Source organism: Halictus rubicundus, unplaced genomic scaffold (assembly GCF_050948215.1).
Source record: "Halictus rubicundus isolate RS-2024b unplaced genomic scaffold, iyHalRubi1_principal scaffold0422, whole genome shotgun sequence".
Taxonomy (NCBI): Eukaryota; Metazoa; Arthropoda; class Insecta; order Hymenoptera; family Halictidae; genus Halictus; species Halictus rubicundus.
In genome coordinates, this window is record NW_027488963.1 from 65,353 (window position 1) to 77,225 (window position 11,873).

An 11,873-nucleotide genomic window follows, 5' to 3' on the forward strand; every position below is an offset into this window, starting at 1 on the left:
TTATAGGATAGAGGATAGGATAGGATAGAGGATAGGATAGGGTAGAGAATAGGACAGAGAATAGGATAGGATAGAGGATAGGATAGGGGATAGTATAGGATAGAGGATAGGATAGGATAGAAGATGTGGTAGGATAGAGGATATAATAGATGATTGGATAGGATAGAGGATAGGATGGGATAGAGGATATAATAGGGAAGAGGATAGGACAGAGAATAGGATAGGATAGAGGATATGATAGGATTGAGGATAGGATAGGGGATTGGATAGGATAGAGGATAGGATAGGATAGGATAGAGGATAGGATAGGATAGAGGATAGGATCGGATACAGGATAGGATCGGATAGAGGATAGGATAGGATAGTGGATAGGATAGGATAGAACAGACGATAGAGGATAGGATAGAGAATAGGATAGGTTAGATGATAGTATAGGATAGAGGATAGGATAGGATACAGGATACGATATGATAGAGAATAGGATAAGGTGGATGATATTATAGGAAAGAGGATAGGATATGATAGAGGATACGATATTATAGAGGATAGGGTAGGATAGAGGATAGGATAGGATAGAGGATTGGATAGGGGATTGGATAGGATAGAGGATAGGATAGGATAGAGGATAGGATAGGGTAGAGGATAGGATAGAGAATAGGATAGGATAGAGGATAGGATAGGATAGAGGATAGGATCGGATAGAGGATAGGACAGGATAGATGATAGGATCGGATAGAGGATAGGATACGATAGAGGATAGTATAGGATAGAGGATAGGATAGGATAGAGGATAGGATAGGATAGAGGATAGGAGAGGATTGAGGATAGGATAGGTTAGATGATAGTATAGGATAGAGGATAGGATAGAGGATACGATATTATAGAGGATAGGATAGGATAGAGGATTGGATATGGGATTGGATAGGATAGAAGATAGGGGACGATAGAGGATAGTATAGGATAGAGGATAAGATAGGATAGAGGATAGGATAGGATGGAGGATAGGATCGGATAGAGGATAGGATACGATAGAGGATAGTATAGGATAGAGGATAGGATAGGATAGAGGATAGGATCGGATAGAGGATAGGATAGGGGATTGGATAGGATAGTTGATAGGATAGGATAGACGATAGGATAGGGTGGAGGATAGGATCGGATAGAGGATAGGATACGATAGAGGATAGTATAGGATAGAGGATAGGATAGGATAGAGGATAGGATCGGATAGAGGATAGGATAGGGGATTGGATAGGATAGTTGATAGGATAGGATAGGCGATTGGATAGGATACAGGATAGGATAGGTTAGAGGATAGGATACGATAGAGGATAGGATAGGATGGGGGATAGGATAGGTTAGAGGATAGTATAGGATAGAGAATAGGATAGGATAAGATAGAGGGCAGGATAGGACTGAGGGTAGGATAGGATAGAGTATAGGATAGGATAGAGGAGAGGATAGAGGATTGGATAGGATAGAGGATAGGATAGGATTGAGGATCGGATAGGATTGAGGATAGGATACGGTTGAGGATAGGATAGGATAGAGGATATGATAGGATAGAGGATAGGATAGAGGATAGGATAGAGGATAGGATAGGATAGAGGATACAATAGGATAGAGGATAGGATAGGATAGAGGATAGGATCGGATAGAGGATAGGATAGGATAGAGGATAGGATAGGATAGTGGATACTACAGGATAGAGGATAGGATAGGATAGGATAGAGGATAGGATATGATAGAGGATAGGATAGGATAGAGGATAGGATAGGATAGACGATAGGATAGGATAGAGGATAGGATAGGATAGAGGATAGGATATGATAGAGGATAGGATAGGATAGAGTAGAGGACAGGAAAGAGGATAGCATAGGATAGAGGATATGATAGGATAGAGTATAGGATAGGGCAGAGGATGGGATAGGATAGAGAATAGCATAGGATAGATGATATTATAGGATACAGGATAGGATAGGATAGAGGATACGATATTATAGAGGATAGGATAGAGGATAGGATAGGATAGATGATAGGATAGGATAGATGATAGGATAGGATAGAGGATAGGATAGGATAGAGGATAGGATAGGATAGAGGATAGGATAGAGGATAGGATAGGACAGAGGATAGAGGATAGGATAGGATAGAGGATAGGATAGGGTAGAGGATAGGATAGGATAGAGGATAGGATAGGATAGAGGATAGGATAGGATAGAGGATAGGATAGGATAGGATAGAGGATAGGATATAGGATTGGATATGATAGAGGATAGGATACTATAGGGGATAGGATAGGATTGAGGATAGGATAGGATAGAGGATACAATAGGATAGAGGATAGGATAGGATAGAGGATAGGATCGGATAGAGGATAGGATAGGATAGAGGATAGGATAGGATAGTGGATACTACAGGATAGAGGATAGGATAGGATAGGATAGAGGATAGGATATGATAGAGGATAGGATAGGATAGAGGATAGGATAGGATAGACGATAGGATAGGATAGAGGATAGGATAGGATAGAGGATAGGATATGATAGAGGATAGGATAGGATAGAGTAGAGGACAGGAAAGAGGATAGCATAGGATAGAGGATATGATAGGATAGAGTATAGGATAGGGCAGAGGATGGGATAGGATAGAGAATAGCATAGGATAGATGATATTATAGGATACAGGATAGGATAGGATAGAGGATACGATATTATAGAGGATAGGATAGAGGATAGGATAGGATAGATGATAGGATAGGATAGATGATAGGATAGGATAGAGGATAGGATAGGATAGAGGATAGGATAGGATAGAGGATAGGATAGAGGATAGGATAGGACAGAGGATAGAGGATAGGATAGGATAGAGGATAGGATAGGGTAGAGGATAGGATAGGATAGAGGATAGGATAGGATAGAGGATAGGATAGGATAGAGGATAGGATAGGATAGGATAGAGGATAGGATATAGGATTGGATATGATAGAGGATAGGATACTATAGGGGATAGGATAGGATTGAGGATAGGATAGGATAGAGGATACGATAGATGATTGTATAGGATAGAGGATATTATAGGATAGACGATAGGATAGGATAGAGGATGGGATAGGATAGAGGATACGATAGGATAGAGGATGTGATACGATAGAGGATACGATAGGATAGAGGATACGATACGATCGAGGATAGGTTAGGATGGAGGATAGGATAGGATAGAGGATACGATAGGATAGAGGATACGATAGAATAGAGGATTCTATAGGATAGAGGATGGGATAGAGGATAGGATAGGATAGGGGATTGGATAGGATAGAGGATATGATAGGGTAGAGGATATTATAGGATATAGGATAAGATAGGATAGAGGATAGGATAGGATATCGGATAGGATAGGATAGAGTATAGGATAGGATAGAGGTTATTATAGGATACAGGATAGGATAGGATAGAGGATAGGATAGGATAGAGGATAGTATAGGATAGAGGATAGGATAGGATAGAGGATAGGATAGGTTAGAGGATAGTATAGGATAGAGAATAGGATAGGATAAGATAGAGGGCAGGATAGGACAGAGGGTAGGATAGGATAGAGTATAGGATAGGATAGAGGAGAGGATAGAGGATTGGATAGGATAGAAGATAGGATAGGATTGAGGATCGGATAGGTTTGAGGATAGGATAGGTTAGAGGATAGTATAGGATAGAGAATAGGATAGGATAAGATAGAAGGCAGGATAGGACAGAGGGTAGGATAGGATAGAGTATAGGATAGGATAGAGGAGAGGATAGGATAGATGATAGGATAGGATAGAGGATAGGATACGATAGAGGATAGGATATGATAGAGGATAGGATAGGTTAGAGTAGAGGATAGGAAAGAGGATAGCATAGGATAGAGGATATGATAGGGTAGAGTATAGGATAGGGCAGAGGATGGGATAGGATAGAGAATAGCATTGGATAGATGATATTATAGGATACAGGATAGGATAGGATAGAGGATACGATATTATAGAGGATAGGATAGAGGATAGGATAGGATAGAGGATAGGATAGGATAGAGGATAGGATAGGATAGGATAGAGGATAGGATAGGATAGAGGATAGGATAGGATAGAGGATAGGATAGGGTAGAGGATAGGATGGGATAGGGGATAGGATAGGACAGAGGATAGAGGATAGGATAGGATAGAGGATAGGATAGGATAGAGGATAGGATAGGATAGAGTATACGATAGGATAGAGGATAGGATAGGATTGAGGATAGGACACGATTGAGGTTAGGATAGGATAGAGGATAGGATAGAGGATTGGATAGGATAGAGGATATTATAGAACAGACGATAGGATAGGATAGAGGATGGGATAGGATAGAGGATAGGATTGGGTAGCGGATAAGATAGGACGGAGGGTAGGATAGGATAGAGTATGGGAAAGGATTGAGGATAGGATTGGATAGAGGATAGGATAGAGGATTGGATAGGATAGAGGATATTATAGAATAGAGGATAGAATAGGATAGAGGATAGGATACAGGATATTATAGGGTATAGGATAGGATAGGATAGAGGATAGGATACGATAAAGGATGGGACAGGATAGAGGATACGATAGAATAGAGGATAGGATAGGATAGAGGATAGGATAGGCGATTGGATAGGATACAGGATAGGATAGGATAGAGGATAGGATAGGATAGAGGATAGGATAGGATAGAGGATAGGATAGGATAGAGGATAGGATAGGATAGAGGATAGGATAGGATAGAGGATAGGTTAGGATAGAGGATAGGTTAGGAAGGAGGATAGGATAGGATAGAGGATAGGATAGGATAGAGGATAGGATAGGATAGAGGATAGGATAGGATAGAGGATAGGATAGGATAGAGGATAGGATAGGATAGAGGATAGGATAGGATAGAGGATAGGATAGGATAGAGGATAGGATAGAGGATAGGATAGAGGATAGGATAGGATAGAGGATATTATAGGATAGACGATAGGATAGGATAGAGGATGGGATAGGATAGAGGATACGATAGGATAGAGGATGTGATACGATAGAGGATACGATAGGATAGAGGATACGATACGATCGAGGATACGATAGGATAGAGGATGTGATAGGATCGAGGATACGATAGGATAGAGGATACGATACGATCGAGGATAGGTTAGGATGGAGGATAGGATAGGATAGAGGATAGGATAGGATAGAGGATATTATAGGATAGAGGATAGGATAGGATAGAGGATAGGATAGGATAGAGTATAGGGTAGGATAGTGGAGAGGATAGAGGATTGGATAGGATAGAGGATAGGATGGGATTGAGGATCGGATAGGATTGAGGATAGGATAGGGTTGAGGATAGGATAGGATAGAGGATATGATAGGATAGAGGATAGGATAGAGGATAGGATAGAGGATAGGATAGAGGATAGGATAGAGGATAGGATAGAGGATAGGATAGAGGATAGGATAGAGGATAGGATAGAGGATAGGATAGGATAGAGGATAGGATAGGATAGAGGATACAATAGGATAGAGGATAGGATAGGATAGAGGATACTACAGGATAGAGGATATTATAGCATAGGATAGGATAGAGCATAGGATAGGATAGAGGATTGGAGAGGATAGAGGATAGGATAGGATAGAGGATAGGATAGGCGATTGGATAGGATACAGGATAGGATAGGTTAGAGGATAGGATAGGATAGAGGATAGGATAGGATGGAGGATAGGATAGGTTAGAGGATAGTATAGGATAGAGAATAGGATAGGATAAGATAGAGGGCAGGATAGGACTGAGGGTAGGATAGGATAGAGTATAGGATAGGATAGAGGAGAGGATAGAGGATTGGATAGGATAGAGGATAGGATAGGATTGAGGATCGGATAGGATTGAGGATAGGATACGGTTGAGGATAGGATAGGATAGAGGATATGATAGGATAGAGGATAGGATAGAGGATAGGATAGAGGATAGGATAGGATAGAGGATACAATAGGATAGAGGATAGGATAGGATAGAGGATAGGATCGGATAGAGGATAGGATAGGATAGAGGATAGGATAGGATAGTGGATACTACAGGATAGAGGATAGGATAGGATAGGATAGAGGATAGGATATGATAGAGGATAGGATAGGATAGAGGATAGGATAGGATAGCCGATAGGATAGGATAGAGGATAGGATAGGATAGAGGATAGGGTATGATAGAGGATAGGATAGGATAGAGTAGAGGACAGGAAAGAGGATAGCATAGGATAGAGGATATGATAGGATAGAGTATAGGATAGGGCAGAGGATGGGATAGGATAGAGAATAGGATAGGATAGATGATATTATAGGATACAGGATAGGATAGGATAGAGGATACGATATTATAGAGGATAGGATAGAGGATAGGATAGGATAGAGGATAGGATAGGATAGATGATAGGATAGGATAGATGATAGGATAGGATAGAGGATAGGATAGGATAGAGGATAGGATAGGGTAGAGGATAGGATAGGATAGAGGATAGGATAGGACAGAGGATAGAGGATAGGATAGGATAGAGGATAGGATAGGGTAGAGGATAGGATAGGATAGAGGATATTATAGGATAGAGGATAGGATAGGATAGAGGATAGGATAGGATTGGATAGAGGATAGGATATAGGATTGGATATGATAGAGGATAGGATACTATAGGGGATAGGATAGGATTGAGGATAGGATAGGATAGAGGATAGGATAGATGATTGTATAGGATAGAGGATATTATAGGATAGAGGATAGGATAGGGTAGAGCATAGGATAGGATAGAGGATAGAATAGGATAGAGGATAGGATAGGATAGAGCATAGGATAGGATAGAGGATAGGATAGGATAGAGGATAGGATAGGATAGATGATAGGATCGGATAGATGATAGGATACGATAGAGGATAGGATAGGATACAGGATAGGATAGGATAGAGGATAGGATAGGATAGTGGATAGGATAGGATAGAACAGACGATAGAGGATAGGATAGAGAATAGGATAGGTTAGATGATAGTATAGGATAGAGGATAGGATAGGGTAGAGGATAGGATAGAGAATAGGATAGGATAGAGGATAGGATAGAATAGAGGATAGGATCGGATAGGGGATAGGATAGGGGATTGGATAGGATAGTTGATAGGATAGGATAGACGATAGGATAGGGTAGAGGATAGGATCGGATAGAGGATAGGATAGGATGGAGGATAGGATCGGATAGAGGATAGGATACGATAGAGGATAGTATAGGATAGAGGATAGGATAGGATAGAGGATAGGATCGGATAGAGGATAGGATAGGTGATTGGATAGGATAGAGGATAGGATGGGATAGAGGATATAATAGGGAAGAGGATAGGACAGAGAATAGGATAGGATAGAGGATAGGATAGGATTGAGGATAGGATAGTCGATAGAATAGGGGATTGGATAGGATAGAGGATAGGATAGGATAGAGGATAGGATCGGATACAGGATAGGATACGATAGAGGATAGGATAGAGGATAGGGTACAGGATTGGATAGGATAGAGGATAGGATCGGATAGAGGATAGGATACGATAGAGGATACTATAGGATAGAGGATACGATAGGATAGACAATAGTATAGTATAGATGATATTATGGGATAGAGGATAGGATAGGATAGAGAATAGTATAGGATAGATGATATTACAGGATAGAGCATAGGATAGGATAGAGGAGAGGATAGGATAGGATAGAGGATAGGATAGGATAGAGGATAGGGTAGGGTAGAGGATAGGACAGAGAATAGGATAGGATAGAGGATAGGATAGGGGATAGTATAGGATAGAGGATAGGATAGGATAGAAGATATGGTAGGATAGAGGATATAATAGATGATTGGATAGGATAGAGGATAGGATGGGATAGAGGATATAATAGGGAAGAGGATAGGACAGAGAATAGGATAGGATAGAGGATAGCATACGATAGAGGATATTATAGGATAGAGGATAGGATAGGATAGAGGATAGTATAGAATAGATGATATTATAGGATAGAGGATAGGATAGGGTAGAGCATAGGATAGGATAGAGGATAGGATAGGATAGAGGATAGGATAGAGGATAGGATAGGATAGAGGATAGAATCGGATACAGGATAGGATACGATAGAGGATAGGATAGAGGATAGGGTACAGGATTGGATAGGATAGAGGATAGGATCGGATAGAGGATAGGATACGATAGAGGATAGTATAGGATAGAGGATACGATAGGATAGACAATAGTATAGTATAGATGATATTATAGGATAGAGGATAGGATAGGATAGAGAATAGTATAGGATAGATGATATTATAGGATAGAGCATAGGATAGGATAGAGGAGAGGATAGGATAGGATAGAGGATAGGATAGGATAGAGGATAGGATAGGGTAGAGGATAGGACAGAGAATAGGATAGGATAGAGGATAGGATAGGGGATAGTATAGGATAGAGGATAGGATAGGATAGAAGATATGGTAGGATAGAGGATATAATAGATGATTGGATAGGATAGAGGATAGGATGGGATAGAGGATATAATAGGGAAGAGGATAGGACAGAGAATAGGATAGGATAGAGGATATGATAGGATTGAGGATAGGATAGGGGATTGGATAGGATAGAGGATAGGATAGGATAGGATAGAGGATAGGATAGGATAGAGGATAGGATCGGATAGAGGATAGGATAGGCGATTGGATAGGATAGAGGATAGGAGACGATAGAGAATAGTATAGGATAGAGGATAAGATAGGATAGAGAATAGTATAGGATAGATGATATTATAGGATAGAGCATAGGATAGGATAGAGGAGAGGATAGGATAGGATAGAGGATAGGATAGGATAGAGGATAGGATAGGGTAGAGGATAGGACAGAGAATAGGATAGGATAGAGGATAGGATAGGGGATAGTATAGGATAGAGGATAGGATAGGATAGAAGATATGGTAGGATAGAGGATATAATAGATGATTGGATAGGATAGAGGATAGGATGGGATAGAGGATATAATAGGGAAGAGGATAGGACAGAGAATAGGATAGGATAGAGGATATGATAGGATTGAGGATAGGATAGGGGATTGGATAGGATAGAGGATAGGATAGGATAGGATAGAGGATAGGATCGGATAGAGGATAGGATAGGCGATTGGATAGGATAGAGGATAGGAGACGATAGAGGTTAGTGTAGGATAGAGGATAAGATAGGATAGAGAATAGTATAGGATAGATGATATTATAGGATAGAGCATAGGATAGGATAGAGGAGAGGATAGGATAGGATAGAGGATAGGATAGGATAGAGGATAGGATAGGGTAGAGGATAGGACAGAGAATAGGATAGGATAGAGGATAGGATAGGGGATAGTATAGGATAGAGGATAGGATAGGATAGAAGATGTGGTAGGATAGAGGATATAATAGATGATTGGATAGGATAGAGGATAGGATGGGATAGAGGATATAATAGGGAAGAGGATAGGACAGAGAATAGGATAGGATAGAGGATATGATAGGATTGAGGATAGGATAGGGGATTGGATAGGATAGAGGATAGGATAGGATAGGATAGAGGATAGGATAGGATAGAGGATAGGATCGGATACAGGATAGGATCGGATAGAGGATAGGATAGGATAGTGGATAGGATAGGATAGAACAGACGATAGAGGATAGGATAGAGAATAGGATAGGTTAGATGATAGTATAGGATAGAGGATAGGATAGGATACAGGATACGATATGATAGAGAATAGGATAAGGTGGATGATATTATAGGAAAGAGGATAGGATATGATAGAGGATACGATATTATAGAGGATAGGGTAGGATAGAGGATAGGATAGGATAGAGGATTGGATAGGGGATTGGATAGGATAGAGGATAGGATAGGATAGAGGATAGGATAGGGTAGAGGATAGGATAGAGAATAGGATAGGATAGAGGATAGGATAGGATAGAGGATAGGATCGGATAGAGGATAGGACAGGATAGATGATAGGATCGGATAGAGGATAGGATACGATAGAGGATAGTATAGGATAGAGGATAGGATAGGATAGAGGATAGGATAGGATAGAGGATAGGAGAGGATTGAGGATAGGATAGGTTAGATGATAGTATAGGATAGAGGATAGGATAGAGGATACGATATTATAGAGGATAGGATAGGATAGAGGATTGGATATGGGATTGGATAGGATAGAAGATAGGGGACGATAGAGGATAGTATAGGATAGAGGATAAGATAGGATAGAGGATAGGATAGGATGGAGGATAGGATCGGATAGAGGATAGGATACGATAGAGGATAGTATAGGATAGAGGATAGGATAGGATAGAGGATAGGATCGGATAGAGGATAGGATAGGGGATTGGACAGGATAGTTGATAGGATAGGATAGACGATAGGATAGGGTGGAGGATAGGATCGGATAGAGGATAGGATACGATAGAGGATAGTATAGGATAGAGGATAGGATAGGATAGAGGATAGGATCGGATAGAGGATAGGATAGGGGATTGGATAGGATAGTTGATAGGATAGGATAGACGATAGGATAGGGTAGAGGATAGGATCGGATAGAGGATAGGATAGGATGGAGGATAGGATCGGATAGAGGATAGGATACGATAGAGGATAGTATAGGATAGATTATAGGATAGGATAGAGGATAGGATCGGATAGAGGATAGGATAGGTGATTGGATAGGATAGAGGATAGGATGGGATAGAGGATATAATAGGGAAGAGGATAGGACAGAGAATAGGATAGGATAGAGGATAGGATAGGGTAGAGGATAGGATAGAGAATAGGATAGGATAGAGGATAGGATAGGATAGAGGATAGGATCGGATAGAGGATAGGACAGGATAGATGATAGGATCGGATAGAGGATAGGATACGATAGAGGATAGTATAGGATAGAGGATAGGATAGGATAGAGGATAGGATAGGATAGAGGATAGGAGAGGATTGAGGATAGGATAGGTTAGATGATAGTATAGGATAGAGGATAGGATAGAGGATACGATATTATAGAGGATAGGATAGGATAGAGGATTGGATATGGGATTGGATAGGATAGAAGATAGGGGACGATAGAGGATAGTATAGGATAGAGGATAAGATAGGATAGAGGATAGGATAGGATGGAGGATAGGATCGGATAGAGGATAGGATACGATAGAGGATAGTATAGGATAGAGGATAGGATAGGATAGAGGATAGGATCGGATAGAGGATAGGATAGGGGATTGGATAGGATAGTTGATAGGATAGGATAGACGATAGGATAGGGTGGAGGATAGGATCGGATAGAGGATAGGATACGATAGAGGATAGTATAGGATAGAGGATAAGATAGGATAGAGGATAGGATAGGATGGAGGATAGGATCGGATAGAGGATAGGATACGATAGAGGATAGTATAGGATAGAGGATAGGATAGGATAGAGGATAGGATCGGATAGAGGATAGGATAGGGGATTGGACAGGATAGTTGATAGGATAGGATAGACGATAGGATAGGGTGGAGGATAGGATCGGATAGAGGATAGGATACGATAGAGGATAGTATAGGATAGAGGATAGGATAGGATAGAGGATAGGATCGGATAGAGGATAGGATAGGGGATTGGATAGGATAGTTGATAGGATAGGATAGACGATAGGATAGGGTAGAGGATAGGATCGGATAGAGGATAGGATAGGATGGAGGATAGGATCGGATAGAGGATAGGATGCGATAGAGGATAGTATAGGATAGATTATAGGATAGGATAGAGGATAGGATCGGATAGAGGATAGGATAGG